The sequence below is a fragment of the Lepus europaeus genome, unplaced genomic scaffold (assembly GCF_033115175.1).
Source record: "Lepus europaeus isolate LE1 unplaced genomic scaffold, mLepTim1.pri SCAFFOLD_29, whole genome shotgun sequence".
Taxonomy (NCBI): Eukaryota; Metazoa; Chordata; class Mammalia; order Lagomorpha; family Leporidae; genus Lepus; species Lepus europaeus.
In genome coordinates this window covers 7,133,116-7,154,102 of record NW_026909167.1, presented here as the reverse complement: position 1 = coordinate 7,154,102, position 20,987 = coordinate 7,133,116, and the positions used below count along the sequence as shown (strand labels likewise).

The following is a 20,987-nucleotide window of genomic DNA, read 5'->3' as shown; positions in this document are numbered from 1 at the left end:
AGAAGTCCAAGGACTTGGGCCATCTTCTACTGCTTTCCCAGGCTATACTAGAGAGCTGGATCAGAAGTGGAGAGGCCAGGAGTTGAACCAGCACTTAAATGGGATGCCGGCACTGCAGGCGATGGCTTTACCCACTATGCCACAGTGCCAGCCCCTACCTTACAGTTTCAAAAGCAGTTATTGTCCAAAGCTGTAAGAACTTAAGTATTTTCAGATGAATATGTGAATGAATGAAGGGAGTTAAAAAAATTTTAGAAGATTAGATCTAATAGGGAAGCCACCAGATAAGAAAATCAAAAAAGAAACAGTAATTTAAAGTTTATTTCAGCTATATGCAGATTATTCTGAATTTAAGGTAGCATCACATGGCATACTTCTGAGTCCATTCCCAAGGTATTCTATTGTATTTATCTCTTTTTTATAGATTTGTGCAATCTCTAGCACTAGGGGTTCATCTGGATTTGGATCACATTGCAGTGAACAAATGGATAAAAGAACTTTAGAAATGGTTAAAGCATTAGACCACTGTGATCTTAGAATATCGAGACAAATGCTGTCATTACTGTTGACATTTGGATAATAAATTCTTGTTGTAAATGCAACATTAAGTGATTTGAAGGGGGTAGTCTGTAGGAAAATGAATTGCCAAAAAGAATACACTTCCATGATATGAGCTGTCCCGTAATTGTGACTTGCTAGTGAAGCATATCATCCCAAACTGGACCTGCAGAATATCATGCCAGAAGGTCACGGGCCAAATCACTAAATTCCTTATTAATCCATTTCAGCACTATAGTCTGTGCTTTCAGTCTGGTTCCTCTCTCAGTGTGTGCTCAGAAGTCTGGCCAAAACTTTTGATTATCCAGGGGGCAGGGAAGGATTGTCTCTTGGTCTCACATCGGCTCTGCCAAACACAGGTGCCTCTTCACCGCTTTGTATCAGTCCGCCAACAAGGCCGTTGCAAGCATGGGACGAAGCTAAGGATAGCAGGGAACACTTTATTGCCCACATGCAGGGCTTAGCAAATCTGAGCCAACCTCAATGCATCTTTTAAAAAAATAAATATTCAGGATATATGTCTGTTTCCATTTATGTGAGAAAAAGATGAATCCATACAGAGATGGAGACATAGAAACAAGGCTGCTTTTACTTTTCATTTTTTATACTTTCATACTAATTGGTTTTTAATTTAAAAGTCATAGCTGTGAATAATTTGTAAAGACCTTGTCTTAAATGAAATCTTTTAAAGATCCAGTTTAGAGATTAGCATTGTAGTGTAGCAGGTTAAGCCTTTGCCTGTGATGCTGACACTTCATATGAGCACCAGTTCAAGTCCCAGATGCTCCACTTCCAACCCAGTCCCCTACTAATGCACATGGAAAAGCAGCAAAGGATGGCCCAAGTGATTAGGCCCTTGTGACTTATAGGGGAGATACAGATGAAATTCCATGCTCCTGGCTTTTTCCTGGTCCAGATTCAGTCATTGTAGTCACTTGAGAAGTGAACCAGCAGATGGAAAAACTCTGTCTCTCTGCAAATCTACCTTTCAAATATATACACATATATCTTTTAAAATATCCAGTTTAAAAATACTTGAAAAGAGCATGGTACAGCTGAAATGAACCTCTTGGAATCTGTTACCCTCTCTAGTTCCTCTCAATGGCACCAGAGGCCCCACTACTACAATTTGCAAGTTCACAGCTGCATATGTGGCTTCAGAGCCCTTAGAAGTCCTCCACACACCTAGGCCATAGGCCGTCTACTGCTGCGGAGAGATCCCACCTAGATCTTAATTGCTCATCCAGAGAAAAAGAAGCAGATAAGTGGTAGCAGTCACAGAGGGGATGGTGGTTGCAGGAGCGAATTTTGAGAATTGTTTTCCAAAGCTTAGTATTGAAATAAAAAGCTAGGCAACAATTTGCTAAGAGGCAGAAACACTTATTTGACAAAAGCATCTGGTCCAAGAGGAGATGAGGCAGAGTGCCAGAGCAGGACACCGGCTTTCAGGAAGTGCCCAGGGTTTTTAAGGCATTACTTTTTTTTCCAATTGGATCATTCTGGGGGGGGGTGTCCATTGGGCAGGGGTTTCACATATGAATGTTTATTAGCTTGGGGCTCACAGAGATTGTGTGGGTCTCCTGGAGACAGTCTGTGTCCTCCTTAGAAGCTCAAACCCCTCTTCTGCTAGCTCAGGGTGAAAGATTGCAACCACACTGAAAGTGTGATTTAAAGCTGCAAGATCACACATGCATCTTGAGAAGCTATTAGTGGGGGAGATGCCAGCTGGTCTGGAAACAAGCTTTCCACTGACAGATGGCAGTCTGCTTGTGAAGGAATTCTACCCACATCTGAGAGACTCACAGACCCCCAGCCCCACTGGACAGCCTAATAAAGCCTCATTTGTTCTTAAATTGCCACTGACCAGACAACCTCCTTCCACTTAGCATAGCCTCCCCTGTCTGCCTTCTCACCTCTCCTCATTTCTCCTAGTTTAGACACACCATTATGAGACATTCTGGCTCACTGAAGCCTTGAACATGTCTGTTTGGCTGACTCATGTGTCATATAACCAAAACTGCTCTGATCCTGGTCCTGGGGAGCATCATTTCCTTGACCAAACATTTGTATGTGGCAGAAGAATCCAATCATTCAAGTAATTAGGCTCCAATTCTGACCCACTAATGACTAGGAAATTACTTGAATGATGTACCTCAGTTTCCTGATTTACAAAGTGGGTTGAGAATGGTAAATTCTTTCTAGCATTCCGAGAGGACTGGGGAAGTGATATATGTAAGTGTCTGCTGAGCATCTATGCTATATCGCGATTGTAGGTCTGATAGAAACAGAAAGTCATCAAAGTCAGGATGCCTTCTGACATGGAGTTTGAGGTTTAGTGAGAAAGACACAATTCAGTTTTCTGAAAAGAAATGTCAACCAACAAAGGGTAAGAAATAACAAATAATTGCACACTTGGTTCAGTGTGACAAGCAAATATTTGGTTCATTTTCAAACTAAGGTATGCACCTGAACGTTCTTAGGCAAACAGGAAGTCAGTAGCCAAAACAGCTGAAGCAAATGCTGGGAAGATTGCAATCTTGTAGTTACTCAGCCAAGGAGGAACCAGAGTAAGGACCTGCATGCTAGGAAACAAATAGCTTGCTGTAAAACACGCTGAGTGTGCAGTCCCACCAGGCACCCCATCTTGCAAGACCATTCATAGTTTCCCTTCTCGATGCACTTCCTGTGTCTTGAGTACATCCATTGAGTGGAAAGGTGAGGCTGTTTCTCACAACTTGGGGGCTCATCGGGGATCTCTGTACCTGCATGGAGTGGGGGCTCTAATAGAGGGGGAGACACATCCCATCCAATTGCATGTGGCCTGCTCTATCTGGGTGCCCTATCTCACTCCAGAAGCCTGAGACTTGTTATTTGGAGGACAGCAGAGGTGCCACAGAAAAGAAAAAGCAGGTACTGCAGCAACCAAACAACCTCACATGTGAGCCAAGTAGGAAAAATTAGAGTATAAGTATTGCATTGGTATTTGGGTATTTTTGGAGGTCAAGCATTTGTCACTGACACATATCCCAAGTATGAGGCAAGTATGGAGTCCCATTTTAGTTCCATTCTCCTTCAAGGGAAACAACTGGACATGGAGCAGTTGGATCCCAAGATGTGAAGGAAACCTCCACTACAGAGGTTTGAGCTCAAGAAAAATTTGAGGTGGTGTGCAAGAAAGCTCCCCTATGGGAGACTGAATACACATGTCCAAGAAATCTCCATTATGGGACATTGAGCACACAGGAAAACTCATACACAGAGATCGGTCAAACTGGGAAATAAAAATTCTAGGTCTAGGGAAAGGAGAACTGAGGAGGCTCCCTCTGACATTTCCCTGGATAGTCCACTGGGGAGAATTTTGGAGTCCTGGGGGAACACCTCTCAAACCAGGAACAAAGAAAAGCAAAACAATGATTAAGTGTTGATGTTTTATTTGACTTAAAGATCCAATTTATGAACCCTCAGTCTTTTGGTCCAAGTTTGGCTCAGATGAAGATTAAATATACCTTGGGGCTGGCATTGTAGTGCAGTGGGTTAAAGCTCTGGCCCAAAGTGCCAGCATCCCATATGGGCGCCGGTTCTAGTCCCGGCTGTTTCACTTCTGATCCAGCTCTCTGCTATGGCCTAGGAAAGCAGTGGAAGATGGCCCAGGTCCTTGGGCCCCTGCACCCACGTGGGACACCCGGAAGAAGCTCCTAGCTCCTGGCTACTGGCTTCAGATTGGCACAACTCCAGCCATTGCAGCCATATGGGGAGTGAACCAGCAGATGGAAGACCTCTCTCTCTGTCTCTACCTCTCTCTGTAACTCTGTCTTTCAAATAAATAAAATAAATCTTCTAAAAAGAAGATTAAATATACCAAGCTCTAGTTTTCTTAATTTTGTAATTAAGAGCTGGCTTGATAGACCAAAGAAATGCAAAAGATAAAGAGAAGCACAGAAATTTTTCAAAAGAGTAAAAACAAAAAGTAAAATTTATGATTTGCACTGTAGAAGAGACAGTTAAAAAGAGAGATTAGATCAGAATATTTCTTGCAAAAGGTGGGGAAATCCCAAATTTCAACAAATAACTAGGAGTGAAATACAGAAGGGAATTCCTAAAACTGTAAATGGATGTTACAGAACCAGGAGTAACAGAGGGAGGGATTCCAGATTCCAATATTTACCATGAAGCATTACTGAAGCCTCAAATCTATTTGGCCAGGTGATAGGAAAGTTCTGGAGGAGTTCCAACCTTCCACAGAGACTCAATTACTATAATATGTAGATGAACTTCTTTTTAAAGATTTATTTATTTATTTATTGGAAAGTCAGAGTTACGCAGGAGAGGAAGAGACAGAGATCTTTCATCCACTGGCTCACTCCCTGAATAGCTTTAATGGCCAGGGCTGGGCTAGATGCAAGGAACTTCTTGATCTCCCACATAAGTGTAGAGGCCTAAGGACTTAGGCCATCTCCTGCTGCTTCCCAGGCATATTAACAAGGAGTTGGATCAGAAATGGAGCTGCTGGGACCCACATAGGTATCCATTTGGGATGCTGGTATTTCAGGTGGCATCCTAATCCATTATACCACAATTCCAGCCCTGAATGCTTCTTTTTTCAAAGGTGTGACAGACCATTGGATTATCCTAATTAATAGGTAGACAGAATCCAATGTGTACATTAATCAGAGAAAAAGAGAACTTGGCAGATTGCTTCTTTCCCCTTATTAAACCACAAATATGTATATCATCTCCACAGTAAGGATGTCTTATATTTACTAAGCATTAAATATTCACTCACTGCATGCCATATCTTGACTAGTCCCCAGTTAAAACTTTCTGGTTCTTGTGGATGCTCCCAGCTATCCCTAGAAAGATCTCAAAACCTTCCCACTCACTTTTATCTCAGGCCAATATCTTTCTCGGCCTATTCAACATGAACATATTAAATGCCCTATACCATGGAATTCAACATCTACTGATTAGGGGATGACATTGTGCTGTATCAGGTAAAGTCACTGCCAGTGACACTAGCATCCCATATGGGTGCTGGTTCAAGTCTTGACTGTGCCATTTCTGACCCAGCTCCTTGCTAATGCTCCCAGGAAAGCAATGGAAGATGACCCAAGTACTTGGACCCATGTGGGAGACCCAGAAGTAGCTCCTGTCTCCTGGCTTCAGCATGACCAGCCCTGGCCATTATCTCTGCCTTTCAAACAAATGAAACAAATCTTCTTTAAAATCTACCAATTTTAGACTTTTACTAATTATAGGTTATAGTTTGAAGCAATTTACTGTTATGATTTATGAAATCTGTGAAATGATCAGCCCAAACATCTTGGGGAACACCTTGATGCTAAAATTATTGTGGGTAAATAAAAGAATTCAATGGACTATAAATAACTGTAGATTATAATTTTATTTTTCTAAGTTATTCAGAGTCAACCCTCTGTGAAAACCATGAAACAGTCTATACTTCTAGTCTAAATCTATCTCTCTGGCATTCTTGATCAGAGGGAGTTCCCCAGAAGTTCTGCAAAGGAGAAAAGATGGTTAATTTATTAAGCACTTCTCATTCTTTTTTTCTTTTTTTTTATTTTTACAGGCAGTTAGACAGTGAGAGAGAGACAGAGAGAAAGGTCTTCCTTCTGTTGGTTCACCCCCCAGATGGTCGCTATGGTTGATGCGCTGTGCTGATCTGAAGCCAGGAGCCAGGTGCTTCCTCCTGGTCTCCCATGCGGGTGCAGGACCCAAGCACTTGGGCCATCCTCCACTGCCTTCCCAGGCCACAGCAGAGAGCTGGACCAGAAGAGGAGCAACTGGGACAGAACCGGTGCCCCAACTGGGACTAGAACCCAGAGTGCCAGCACCACAGGTGAAGGATTAGGCTAGTGAGCCATGGCACTGGCCACTTCTCATTCTTAAAGTCATAATGCCCTTGCTATTTGCTATATGATGCAGTCACATTAGAAAATATCAAGGGGGGTTGGCGCCATGGCTCACTTGGTTAATCCTCCACCTGCAGTGCCAGCATCCCATATGGGCACCGGGTTCCAGTCCTGGTTGCTCATCTTCCAGTCCAGCTCTCTGTTGTTGCCCAGGAGGACCATGGAGGATGGCCCAAGTCCTTGGGCCCCTGCAACCACATGGGAGAACAGGAAGAAGCACCTGGCTCCTGGCTACAGATTGGCACACTGCCAGCCATGGCAGCCATTTGGGGAGTGAACCAATGGAAGGAAGACCTTTCTCTTTGTCTCTCTCTGTCTCTGTCTCACTGTCTATAACTCTGTCAAATAAATTTTGAAAAAAAGAAAATATCAAAGGAAGGTGGCCAAGATGTAATAGAGAAGATACCTTATGATAAAAAAGTAAGAAAACATATGAGGCAACTTCAAAAATCAAGTACAAATATAAATGTTATTTGTTTACATAAGCTCCATGAAGTTCCAGACATTTTTAAAACAGTGATACTTGGCATTTAGTTCATTTGCAAACAATTGTGGCTCCTAGTAATTTGACCATGTCAATGCAGGGTTTTACATTATTAACTAAAGAAAACTGAATGTTCTTTAAAGATTTTTAAGATTCTAGAACAGGGGCTGGTGCTGTGGTGTAGTGGGTTAAAGCCCTGGCCTGCAGTGCCAGTATCCCATATGGGTGCCATTTCAAGTCCTAGCTGCTTGCTCTGCTTCTGATCCAGCTCCCTGCTAATGTGCCTCAGAAAGTACCAGAGTGATTAAGACTTTGACCCGGCCGGCACCGTGGCTTAATAGGCTAATCCTCCGCCTTGCGGTGCCGGCACACCGGGTTCTAGTCCCGGTTGGGGCGCCGGATTCTATCCCAGTTGCCCCTCTTCCAGGCCAGCTCTCTGCTATGGCCCGGGAAGGCAGTGGAGGATGGCCCAAGTGCTTGGGCCCTGCACCCGCAAGGGAGAGCAGGAGAAGCACCTGGCTCCTGGCTTCGGACCAGCGCGATGTGCTGTCTGCAGCGGCCATTGGAGGGTGAACCAATGGCAAAAAGGAAGACCTTTCTCTCTGTCTCTCTCTCTCACTGTCCACTGTCAAAAAAAAAATTAAAAAAAAGACTTTGACCCCAATTTGGAGACACAGAAGAAGCTCCTGGCTCCTGGCTTTGACCTACTCATCCCTTGTCATTGCAATTATTTGAGGAGTGAACCAATGGATGGAAGACCTCCCTCTCTCTCTCTCTCTGTTTCTCTATGTGTGTGTGTGTATGTGTCTGCCTTTCTCTGTAAATCATTCAAATAAATAAAGTGAATCTTCACAAAAAAGATTATAGAACAAAAATAACTCAGAATAGGCCAAATGAGGTGTGTGATATAGATTCATAACTACTTCCTGTAGAAATAGTCAAAAAATTGTTCTTGTTTGATGAAAGAAATGAAGAAACATTGTCATGATGAAGGACTGCCTAGTGAAGATTGCCCACATGTTTTCCTGCTAAAGCTTTGGCTGACTTTCTTGAAGCTCTTTCCAAGTAAGTGATGTTATCATGCTCAATGATCATACTCCAGAAATACAACAAGCAAGACTCCTTGAGCATCTGAAAAACCATTTGCATAACATTTACTCTTGATAAATCTGTTTTGTCTCGACCATCTCCCACTCTGGTTAGCCATTTCTTCATTGGGTTTTGTCTTCAGGATCATTTTGCTAAGTCTATATTTCATCTCTTCTTAAAAATTCTTCCAAGAAATACTTCAGGGACTACTGAAAATTTCTGTAGAAAATTCTACTGTTATCTGAAGTTGATCTAAGTGCATCAAGTTTAGAACACATCAAAGAGTGTTTGCTCCATTTGAGCTTTTTTTTAAACTTTTATTTAATAAGTATAAATTTCAAAAGTACAACTTTTGTCTTTTTGGTTTTTTTCAACTTTTAATAAATATAAATTTCCAAAGTACAACTTTTGGATTATAGTGGCTTTCCCCCCCACCATAACCTCCCTCTCACCCACAACCATCCCATCTCCCACTCCCTCTGCCATCCCATCCTTCATCAAGATTCATTTTCAATTATCTTTATATACAGAAGATCAACTTAGTATATACTAGGTAAAGATTTCAACAGTTTGCATCCACATAGATACATAAAGTATAAAGTACTGTTTGAGTACTAGTTTTACCATTAACTCATATAGTACAATACATTAAGGACAGAGATCCTACAAGGTAAGTGTACAGTGACTCCTGTTGTTGGTTTAACAATTGACACTATTATTTATGACATCAGTAATTACTTGAAGCTCTTGTCACGAGCTGCCAAGGCTATGGAAGCCTCTTGAGTTCACAAACTCCAACTTTATGTAGACAAGGCCATAATCAAAGTGGAAGTTCCCTCCTCCCTTCAGAGAAAGGCACCTCTTTCTTTGATGGTCTGTTCTTTCCACAGGAATCTCACTCACAGAGATCTTTCATTTAGGTCATTTTTTCCCACAGTGTCTTGGCTTTCCATTGTCTTGGCCTGAGAAACTCTCATGGGCTCTTCAGCCAGATTCGAATGCCTTAAGGGCTGATTCAGAGGCCAGAGTGTTGTTTAGGGCATCTGCAATTCTATGAGTCTGCTGTGTATCTCATTTCCCATGTTGGATCATTTTCTGCTTTTTAATTCTATCAGTTATTATTAGTAGACACTAGTCTTGTTTACATGATCCCTTTGACACTTAATCCTATCTTTATGATCAATTATGAACTTAAGCTGATCACTTTGACAAGTATGATGGCATTGGTACATGCCACCTTGATGAGATTGATTTGGAATCTCCTGGCACATTTCTAGCTCTATCATTAGGGTCAAGTCCGAGTGAGCATGTGCTGAACTGTACACTCTTCCCTCTCTTATTTCCACTCTTATATTTAACAGGGATCACTTTTCAGTTAAATTTAAATACCTAAGAATAATTGTGTATTAATTAAGGAGTTCAACCAATGATATTAAGTAGAACAAAAAAATACTAAAAGAAATAAAAATAGTAAGTTGTTCCTTGACAGGACAAGGACTGATCAAGTCATTGTTTCTCATAGTGTCCATTTCACTTCAACAGGTTTCCTTTTAGGTGCTCAGTTGTCACCGATCAGGGAGAACACATATTTGTCCCTTTAGGACTGGTTTATTTCACTCAGCATGATATTTTTCAGATTCCTCCATTTTGTTGCAAATGACCAGATTTCTTTTTTTTTTTTACTGTTGTATATTATTCTATAGAGTACATATCCCATAATTTCTTTATCCAGTCTTCTGTTGATGAGCATTTAGATTGATTCCATGTCTATTGTGAATTGAGCTGCAATAAACATTGAGGTGCAGACAGCTCTTTTATTTGCCAATTTAATTTCCTTTGGGTAAATTCCAAGGAGTGGGATGGCTGGGTCATGTGGTAAGGCTATATTCAGGTTTCTGAGGAATCTTCTATTTGAGCTTTTGAGCCAGAATTGTGAAACATGAATCAGATGAGATATCTGCAGTGTTGGCCATTGTTTCTTTTTTTAATTTTTTTTTAACTTTTTGCCAGGCAGAGTTAGACAGTGAGAGAGGTCTTCCTTCCATTGGTTCACTCCCCTAATGGCCACTATGGCTGGAGCTGCACCAATCTGAAGCCAGGAGCTGGGTACTTCCTCCTGGTCTCCCATGTGGGTGCAGGGACCCAAGCACTTGGACCATCCTTCACTGCCCTCCTTGGCCATAGCTGAGAGCTGGACTGGAAGAGGAGCAACTGAGACTAGTACCTGGTGCCCCAACTGGGACTAAAACCTAGGGTGCTGGCACCACAGATGGAGGATTAGCCAAGAGAGCCATGGCCCTGGCTGGTCATTGTTTCTAATGTTGATCATCAGTCCCTTTTAAGTCATGATCAAGGTGAGGTTTTTCCATAAATTGATATAGGTGATCTGACATTGTAGGGTTCACATTCAACATTGTCTTTTTCCTTCTTAAAACAAGTTATTCTTTTGTAAATTGTTGATTCCTTTGAGGTATTGTCCCCATACACTTTTTTTTAACAAATGATCAGTGATTTCACCATTCTTAAATCCAAGATTTACCACCAATTTGATATTTATTTTTGCTCAAGCTTAGCAGAATTTGTGTTGCTCTGATAGGGGCTTTTTCCAAATTGATGTCTATTCTTGTTAGTGCTTCAAACTATATACTTTTAAGACATATCATAACAAGGTAGGGTGGACACCAAAACATCTTCAAACAGAGGCACTCACAGGACCCTGACAGTTTATGAAATAGAAAAGTTCTAAAACCAAGTCTAAAATTTATTTTTGAAATCCATCAGAAGAATCAAATCTCCCTCAACTCTACAATGACACTATTTTAACGTAAATAGCAGTAACCTTTACTTAAAATATTTTAGTATGTTGACTCGAGAAACCTTAAGACATGCAATTAAACTTTTAAAACATAAGGTTGACATCTCAACCCATCATAGAACATATTGTTGCTTTCAATAAAGCCATGTGAAATTAAAGAGAGCTCTTCAAAGCATCAAACATCTAAATTCACATGTATAGTGTGTCTGGACTTACAGAACATTTACAGTTTGTGAATGATGGATGTTACTTGATGATTTCTGATGGGCATGTTGTATTTTCCCAACTAGACAGAAATAAAGTTTAATACCCCCTCTTATGTGCTCACCAGTTCCACTATTTGTTAAGCATCTAGCACAGTACTAGATACATAATAATGGTGCTAAAATGTACATTTTTCATTACTAAATACTGTGCAAGTGTTTTATTTACCTTCACAGCTGTTCACATGAATGAGGAAACCGGTCATACAGCCAGAAAATGGCAGAGCTAGAATTCCCACACAGTTTATGTGATTCCCAAGCCCTTGAGCCCATGCCCATATTGCACTGGTGTCCAGTAAGTGACTCACCTCCTTCCAATTTCCTCCTCTCTATCTTCAAAATGGATTCTTGTGTTCTGGTCATCACTGACATATTTATCCAAACTAATGCTGAAAGGGCATCCTGTGACTTCATGTCAATATGAAATAGATAAACACTTTTATAGTCAATCTTGTTTTCATACCAGTTTTCCAGCAGCCCCACTTCTAGAGATGTAGCTAAAGTATATATTCACACAAAAATAAAAAATAATGCTCAAACTGTGTTTAGTAATGCCTACTATAGCATTGCTTGCAAAGAAAATGACTGGAAATTACCTAAATGCCCATGACTAAGAGACTGGCAAAATATTTTTTCAATGCAAAACTATGTGGTCCTAGAAAGTAATAAGATAGAGATGTGTGTATGGCTGTGGTAACAACTATAACAAATATTGCATCAAAAAGAAAAGAATGTTATATGGAACACAACATCACTATTGATTAGTTAAGCTACATAAAATCTATACAGTAAATTTTATACATAAAATCTGTAACAGTAAGTCATTTTGAATGTATTTCCCAATTTATCTTCCTTTACCAATAAAAATGCTTCTGTCTCTGAACTTGTACTCAGCACTTAGATTAAGAGCTAACAGCAAAGTTGAGACAGGGGAAAGATTAGCCATAGTAGAAGTCCTTAGCAGACAGGAAGGAAATGAAAGCCTCACCTCAGGGTTGAGGGACTGTGGGAGGAAGAGAGAGCTGTTGAGTTGGCAGAGGGTTGGATGTATATGATGAAAACTCTGCCTCCCTGGAGGCTCTTGCTCCTTTTCTGACTGACTTGAAGACACTGTCTCTCATGGCCTGTGGTACACTGCACATGAGGTGTGCTGAGACAAACAGCCCAGATTGGTGGGCAAGTTCTCCCTAGCCGCAGGATGGTAAGGGGGTGTTTAGGTCCCTATGTCTCTTGAGTGCTTAGTTTCCCAGGGCATCTTCCAAAGATGGGGTGTGGGGAAAGATGAGGCAAAGGATTATCCAGCCCTGTCACAGGGAACTGCAGCTGAGCCAGGCTAGACCCAGCCAGGGGAGTACAGCCTCAGGTATACTGGCATCAGGCTTTAAAAGCAGACACCAGCAGGATGACCAAGGGCACAAAATATGGCCATACCCATCCCACAGGCACAAGTAAGAGCCAGGTTAAGTGCCTCATGGGGCTGTATTGAGAAGGAGTGCTAAAGGATGGAGCAGTCTCTGGAAAGGCATTAAGTCAAAGTGCATAGTGAGGGAGCACTAACAAGAAAAAAGATAGCCTATCAGAGTAAATGGAGAAGCTGCAGTTTGTATATCCATATGTAGGGAATGAGTCAGTCTGTGGCCCACTACCCACAAGTACCTTGAACAAAATTTCAAGAATACTTAGGTCACTTCTAGGAAGTGGAACTGGAGGTCAAAGGATATGAAAGGAGGGAAATTTTAGTACATTAGCAGAGAATTTTTTAAAAAGAAATTTGTTTATTTATTTGAAAAGCAAAGTTACAGAGAGGGAGATATATCTACCAGCCAGGGTTCACACTCCAAATAGTCATAATGGCTGCAGCTGGGCCTGTCCAAAGCCAGGAGCCAGGTTTCCCACATGCATGTAGGGGCCCAAGTACTTGGAACATCTGCTGGTTTCTCAGGTGCATTAGCAGGGGCCTTGATAGGAAGTAGAATAGCCAGTACTGGAACCAGCTCCCATACAGAATACCAGCATCACAGGTGACCGTTCTACCCACTACTTTACAATGCTGGCTCCAGCAGAGAATTTTTAAAGCATTTTAAATAATAAAACATCCCTAAAGTTGTACTCATGAAACTGTATTCCTTAAAAAATAAATTTAAAAAAAGAAAAGAAGATAAACAAACACCAGAAAATGTGGCAAGTTCCACTTCCACTTTATGCTCTATTTCTGCATAAAAAATTAAAATAGATCTTTGCTATAAACCAGTGACTTCTTATATTTGCTTGATCATTGATGAACTTCAGAGTCATTTTCAAATGAAAAGGGATTCAAATTTGTGAGTTCATCTCATTTACAGCTCACTGAATCAGTAGTGTCAGATTAACTCTTGCATTGCACATCTCAGAAAGAATTCCCAATGTGAATTGATTAGCCTTATTAAATATCCATGTCTTCATTTATTCCATAAGTATTTTTGAAATTTATTATGTAGTGGGCACTTTTATAGAAACTGATATATAGTGCTGAATAAACAAAATCCACATTTCCAGGAATTTCCATCCTAGTGGGAGAGAAAATGAACACACAGGCAAATTGGAACTACCGTAATCTCAGAGAGTGGAACATGTGATGATAAAAATCAATCAGTAAATTAGAGGTGGGACTTGAGCACCTCCTTGACTTGCATCCTGTGGTCTGCTTTAAGAAAAATCAGGAGAAAAGAAAGCTAGGCATCAGAAGCAATGTAAAGATAGGTGGCAGGCCTATTAAAGGTTGCTCTGTACAGTGATCTGCCCTCAAAGAGACCCAGCAGGCCAGTCCACTACAGTGGCTTTTAATGTGGGAAGCCTGGGATTCAGCAGAAATCAGCTTATGAAGAGCCCTGGCAGCTCTGCCAGGCAAGAGTTGGATCACTGGAAATGGACCTGCCCTGGAGTCGAAGGATGCCCAGGTCAGAGCCACAGATCTTGCAGGCTACAAGCTGAAAAGCCCTTCACTTGGCCAAGTTTCCAAAGTGACCACCACTGCTGAGGGTACAGCCAAGCAGGGTCAGTAACATTGCAGGCAGAAGATGCCACTAGCCTTAACCTTACCACCTCTCCTGCCAGGCCAGCTAGGTAATGGAAGTCAACAGGGTGCCTTCCCCAAGGAGGTTCACACCTCCCTTAGGCTGTACCCCATGTGAAGAGATAGATAGGTCTGGGCCTCATAACTTACAAGGCCTTAAAGCTCACCAGATTATTATCAGGCCCCTTCTGTCAGTTCTTTCCTTTTTTTAAAATATTTATTTTATTTACTTGAAAGTCAGAGTTACACAGAGAGACAAGAGGCAGAGGGAGAGAGATAGAGAGGTCCCCCATATGATGGTTCACTCCCCAGTTGGCCACAACAGCCAGACTGTCAATTTCTATTTGGCTTACACAGCACCTTTCTTAGGTCCTCTAATGATGACTCTGTCCTTTGTATCTAGCCCACTTAGGGCCTCATTCCTTTGTAATCATAGCCTCTACTCTAACATCAAGGGTTCTACTCCCCACCTCTGTGTATTGATGGTCCTTTCCCCTACTTAATGTTGTATGGTTGTCCAGAATTTCTCTACAGACAAACACCTCTACCTGAAAAAGTTGAGTGGCCTTTCTCCTGATCTTGGTTGGGATCAGCTTTAAACCACATTTATCAAACAGTCCTCACAAGGGTCCAGAGACACCACCACCATCATTTCCTCTCCTCTATAAAATCTTCTCATTACCTGGTTAATGCCACTCTTAGGATCATTGGTTTCTATTCTTACCCTGTCTTTTATACTACAGTGTCTGTTTAAGTGTTTACAGGAGTTAATAATGGAATGAACCAAGGCATTCAGCAACCAGGCAGTCAACCAAATGCTGTTGCTGCTACAGGGATATACTTGACTCCCCACCCAGGAGATAGTGGCTTGAGACAATGCCCCATGACAGTGAAGAGTATCTCCTTGCCCCATTCCAGCAGGAAGTAGCTCTAAAGACAGATCATTGTCCCTCTAACCCTCCTGGACTTTTGGGACTAATGTAATCCCATACAACTCCTGCTTCATAAAAAACTAAAAGTGGAGGATGTTAGTAAAATGGTGCAATCTTATCTATGGTGTGAACTACACCCTGACACCATCCTAGGCTCTAGCCCCCACTGCCATTGCTGGAAGCCAGGTAGCCACATGGCTCAACCACTGGTGTCAAGCTCCACCCCCATCCTAATGGGATTTGCTGCTCCTACTTCCCTGCCTGCCCCCTGGCAAAGTTTTAAAAGGACCTCTCTCTTTCTCTCCGTGTCCTGATCTCTGTCTCTCTCTTATACTCTTCTTCTCCCTCCTTTCCTTCTTTGCTCCTTCCCACTGGTATGTTGGGATTCCCCCAATAAACTCTTTCCCTTAAAAAAATCAATCATTAGGGGCTGGCACTGTGGCACAGTGGGTTAATGTCCTGGCTGGAAGTGCCAGCATCCCATATGGGCACTGGTTCGAGATCCAGCTGCTCCACTTCCAACATAGCTCTCTGCTATGGCCTGGGATAGCAGTAGAAAATGGCCCAAGTCCTTGAGCCCCTGCACCTGCGTGGGAGATCCAGAAGAAGCTCCTGGCTCCTGGCTTTAGATCAGTGCAGTTTCCAGCTGGTGTGGCCATCTAGGGGTGAACCATTGGATGGAAGACCCCCCCCTCCGCCTCTCCTCTCTCTGTGTAACTCTGACTTTCAAATAAATAAATAAATCTTTAAAAAATCAATCAGTAGGCTGGCACCATGGCTCACTTGGCTGATCCTCTACCTGTGGCACTGGCACCCCAGGTTCTAGTCCTGGTTGGGGTGCCAGATTCTGTCCTGGTTGCTCCTCTTCCTGTCCAGCTCTCTGCTGTGGCCCAGGAGGGCAGTGGAGGATTGCCCAGGTGTTTGGGCCCTGCACCCACATGGGAGACCAGGAGGAAGCACCTGGTTCCTAGCTTTGGATCAGCACAGCACGCCGGCCCTTGGCAGCCATTTTGGGGGTGAACCAATGGAAGGAAGACCTTTATCTCTGTCTCTCTCTCTCACTGTCTAACTCTGCCTGTCAAAAAATCAATCAGTAAAGTAAAGAAAGTTAGTAGGTGCAGGGATTATATTGAATAGTATTCTTACTGGACTTCAAGGAAGTAGTTGTCCTTTAATAACATACTTTGAAGGAAAAATAACTCCAATGTCGGTCTTTGATTCTTTAAAGACTTATTTATTTAAAAGGAAAACTTACAGTGGAGATGGGGAAGAGTGAGAAAGGGAGAGAGAGAGGAAGAGGGAGAGGGAGAAATGCTTTTAGCTACTGGTTCACTCCCAAAATGACTACAGCTGCCAGGGCTGGTCCTTGCTGAAGCCAAGGAGCCAAGGACTCCATACAGGTGGCAGAGGCCCTAGCATTTGGGTCATCATCCACTGCATTCCTGGGCACATTAACAGGGAGCTGGATCAGTAGCAGAGCAGCCAGGACTCAAACTGGTATCATATGGGTTGCTGGCATTTCAGGCTGTGGCTTAACCTGTTGTGACACAATGCCAGCCCCTTTTAATAACATTTTAACAACATAAAACAGCACTATAGAAGGAATGCTACTGCAAGTCTGACACAAAACATGATAAGATAGCACAAATTATGGGAGTATGAGGAAGGTAGAGCATTTATCTGAAGTTTCTTGCATTTGGAACATTATAGGGCATGAAATTAGCATGCATATGTGTGAAAGTAGAGGTTTTATGTATTTATCTATTTTAACTTTTTATTTACTTATCTGAGAGCAGAGACACACAGAGAGGAATAAAGAGAAAGAAAGAGCTCCCATCCTTACCAGAAAGAGAGAAGTCTTCCATCCACTGGTTCACTCCCCATATGATCACAATGGCCAGAGCTGTGCTGATCCAAAGCCAAGAGCCAGGAGATTCTTCAGGGTCTCCCATGCAGGTACAGGGGCCTAAGGACTTGGGCCACCTTCCACTGCTTTCCCAAGCCATAGCAGAGAGCTGCATTGGAAATGGAGCAGCCAGGACTCAAGCCAGTGCCATAAAGGGTTGCTGGCACTGTAGGTGGCAGGTAAACTGTAGGTTTACCAGCTTTGCTACAGTATTGGCCCCAAGATCTAAGAATCATAACTTATAAAACCCCTCCTAAAATTGTGGATTAGGATATCTGAAAAATGTGGATCTGAATCGTGCTTTGCTTACCTTCTAGCCATGTGAATTAATTGACCCCTCTAGCCTTTAGTTTCCCCATACATAAAACATAGATTAGGGGCCAGCATTGTGGCAGATCAGGTTAAGTTGTCACTTGCTATGCTGGCATCCCATATCAGAGTGCTGGTTCAAGTCCAGGTGCTCTGCTTCTGATCCAACTTCCTACATACACCTGAGAAGGCAGTGGAAAATGGCTCAAGCACTGAGTCCCTGCTACTCACATTGGAGATCAGGGTGAAATTTCAGGAACCTGGCTTTGACCTAGCATTTGCCGCCATATGGGGGAGTGAATCAGTGGATGAAAGATCTCTCTCTCTCTCTCTTTGTAACTCTGCCTTTTGATAAATAATAAACCTTTTAGAAACTTGGATCAGGGCCGGTGCCATGGCTCACTTGGTTAATCCTCTGCTGTGGCACCAGCATCCCATATGGGCACCAGGTTCTAGTCCCAGTTGCTCCTCTTCCAGTCCAGCTCTCTGCTGTGGCCCGAGAAGGCAGTGGAAGATGGCCCAAGTGCTTGGGCCCCTGCACCCACATGGGAGACCAGAGGGAGGCACTTGGCTCCTGGCTTCAGATCAGTATAGCTCTGGCTGTAGTGGCCATTTGGGGGATGAACCAACAGAAGGAAGACCTTTCTTTCTGTCTCTTTCTCTCTCACACTGTCTAACTCTATCTGTCAAATAAGAAAAAAGAAACTTGGATCACTTAGAAATATGGATGAATAGATTTGTGTGGGTGACACTGCCAGATTCCAGAGACATAAAAATGAATAATATAAAAGCCTTCACCCTCACAAAATGCACACTCTAGTGGGTGAGAGCCATCTACACCATCCTTCTAATACTGCACAGTAATCCCTCTGGACAGAAGTGGTTGCTGTCATCACACCTGTGGCAGAGATTGCAGGCTCTTTTATGTCCACTTCTCCTTTCCTTCTGGCTTTGTACTTGCATCAGACCTTAGGCCTCTGAAATCAGAGCCATGTAGCAGTGCTAGTAGAAGTTTGAGAGTAGGGGGATCAGGGGCACTTTGAAACCAATACATCTCATGGCCAGAATGTCACCATTTATATTCTCTTCTACTGCCACAATAGCCAAGGAAGTCAAATGCTGTGGATAGTGCAATTACAGGATGGAAGAGACTCCACGAACTCCATCAGCAGAGCTTTTTTTTTTAACTTTTATTTAATGAATATAAATTTCCAGTGTACAGCTTATGGATTACAATGGCTTCCCCCCCCATAACTTCCCTCCCACCCACAACCCTCCCCTCTCCCGCTCCCTCTCCCCTTCCATTTGCATCAAGATTCATTTTCAATTCTCTTTATATACAGAATATCAATTTAGTATAAAGGTTTCAACAGTTTGCACCCACATAGAAACACAAAGTGAAACATACTGTTGGAGTACTAGTTATAGCATTAAATCACAATGTACAGCACATTAAGGACAGAGATCCCACATGAGGAGCAAGTGCACAGTGGCTCCTGTTGTTGACCCAACAAATTGACACTCTAGTTTATGGCGCCAGTAACCATCCTAGGCTGTCATCATGAGTTGCCAAGGCTATGGAAGCCTTCCAAGTTTGCCGACTCTGATCATATTTAGACAAGGTCATAAAAGACAGAGTGAGGATAGTAACCAATGATCCTAAGAGTGGCATTTACCAGGTTTGAACAATTATACAGCATTAAGTGGGGAAGAGGACCATCAGTACACACATGTTGGGAGTAGAGCCATTGGTGGTAGAGTAGAGGTTATGATTACAAAGGAATGAGGCCCAAGTGCACTAGACAGGGCCTAGAACAAAGGACAGAGTCATTATTAGAGGAGCTAAGAAAGGTGCTGTCTAAGCTACAATTAAGTTTTCTGATTGAGAGGCAAATAGAACCTGATAGAAGGGGCTTGATAATAATCTGGTGGGCTTTAGGCCTTGTAAATTCAGAGGCCCAGACCTATCTATCTCTTCACATGGGGTATATCCTAAGGGAGGTGTGAACCTCCTAGGGGAAGGCACTCTGTTGACTTTCATTACTTGGCTGGCCTGGGAGGAGAGCTGGCCAGGTAAAGGCAGGGGGCATCTCTAACAAGAAATTTACAGTTCTGCCTGCAATGTTGCTGACCCTACTTGACCATCCCCTCAGCTGCAGTGGTCACTTTGGAAGTTGGGCTGAGTGAAGGGCTTTTCAGCTTAGAGCCAAGAAGATCTGTGGCTCTGACCTGGGCATCCTTCGACTCCAGGGCAGGTCCATTTCCAGTGATCCAACTCTTGCCTGGCAGAGCTGCCAGGGCTCTTCACAAGCTGACTTCTGCTGAAGCCCAGGCTTACCACATTGAAAGCCACTGCAGTGGACTGGCCTGTTGGGTCTCCTTGAGGGCAGATCACTGTACAGATCAGCCATTAATAGGCCTGCCACCCATTGCTTCTGCAGAGCTTTTAGAGGAGCTGCCCAAGAGAATAACCCAGACCTGCAGCCAAATTTGACTGGCTAAGTGACAAACTTCTGTTAATTTACCAAGAGTTATTGGTTGTAAATGACTACAGCATGCTCTTGCTTCACTAATTCACAAACGCCCTGCAAAAGACATTCTGAAAAAGCCAAAGAGCAGTGAGTACTCACTGGTGAGTGGAATGACAGCCAGGAGAAGAGGTGAAGAATGACCATGAGAACAGAAGGAGGCAGTACAAGGGCCCTGAGGATTGAGAGGGCCTGGAAATTGGGGAAACTGTAGGTCGTTCAGGTGAGCTAGGATACAAAGAGAAAGGGTGGGGACATGGGAAGACAGAAGAGGGAAGTCAGAGCAAACTGGAAGGCCTGTGGGCCAGGTTAGTAGCTTGTATTACTAATCAGTTAGTACTGTATCATGGAGAACATGGGAACAATGGGGCTGGGGAGGAGGAGACTTTGAGCAAAGGCTGACATGCTCCTCTGTGTTTAGAGAATGGATTGAGGATGGGCTAGAAATAAGCAAACAAGATCAAAGTATACCACTTATGGAAAGTACCTCCTATAGTATCTGGCAGACAGAAATATGTGGCTTCCCTTTTCCCTTCTTCTGCTCATTTATTAAGGTAATTGGAAAAACTTGTCCTCTCTGTAACTCAGAAATCTTAGTGATGGAAAGAAATGCTTCTTCAAAAATAAACGCTTTATTATATAAAAAGATATACACAAAATGTTCATTAAAAATGGAATTGAAAAATTAAATTTAAATTTAAAAAGTTTACTTCTTCACATTTCAATGAAGATCAAGACACTTTTGTGAATCACGATACTTTGCCATTTAATTCATCCCTAAGAACTGAGGTTTCTGGGAATTTAAACATGGTATTGCTGGATTTTTACATTAGTAACTAAAGAAAACTGCATGTCTTTAAAAAAAGTTTTAAGATTATAAAACATAAAGAAGTCATAGGGAGCCCAAACAGAATTATGGTATAGATGCCTAGCTATATCCCATGGAAATTCTCACAAACTTACCCCTTTTTGATGAGCTAAATGACCAATGCATTGTTGTAGTGCAGAAATACTCCTTGGTGAAGCTTTTTCAGGGGTTTTTCTGCTGGAGCTTTCAGATGTGATCATTCTCTGTTTCTGCTTTGACTGGACCACTTCCATCTCTTGGTAGCCATTGTCTT

The 20,987-nt window shown here is 42.5% G+C and overlaps 1 pseudogene; it reads right to left on the bottom strand.

Annotated features, from left to right (window-relative positions):
* Positions 1 to 361: 361 nt before the first annotated feature.
* LOC133754780 (ubiquitin-conjugating enzyme E2 D3-like) lies at positions 362 to 20,967 on the bottom strand (annotated as a pseudogene).
* Between the last annotated feature and the right edge of the window lie 20 nt (positions 20,968 to 20,987).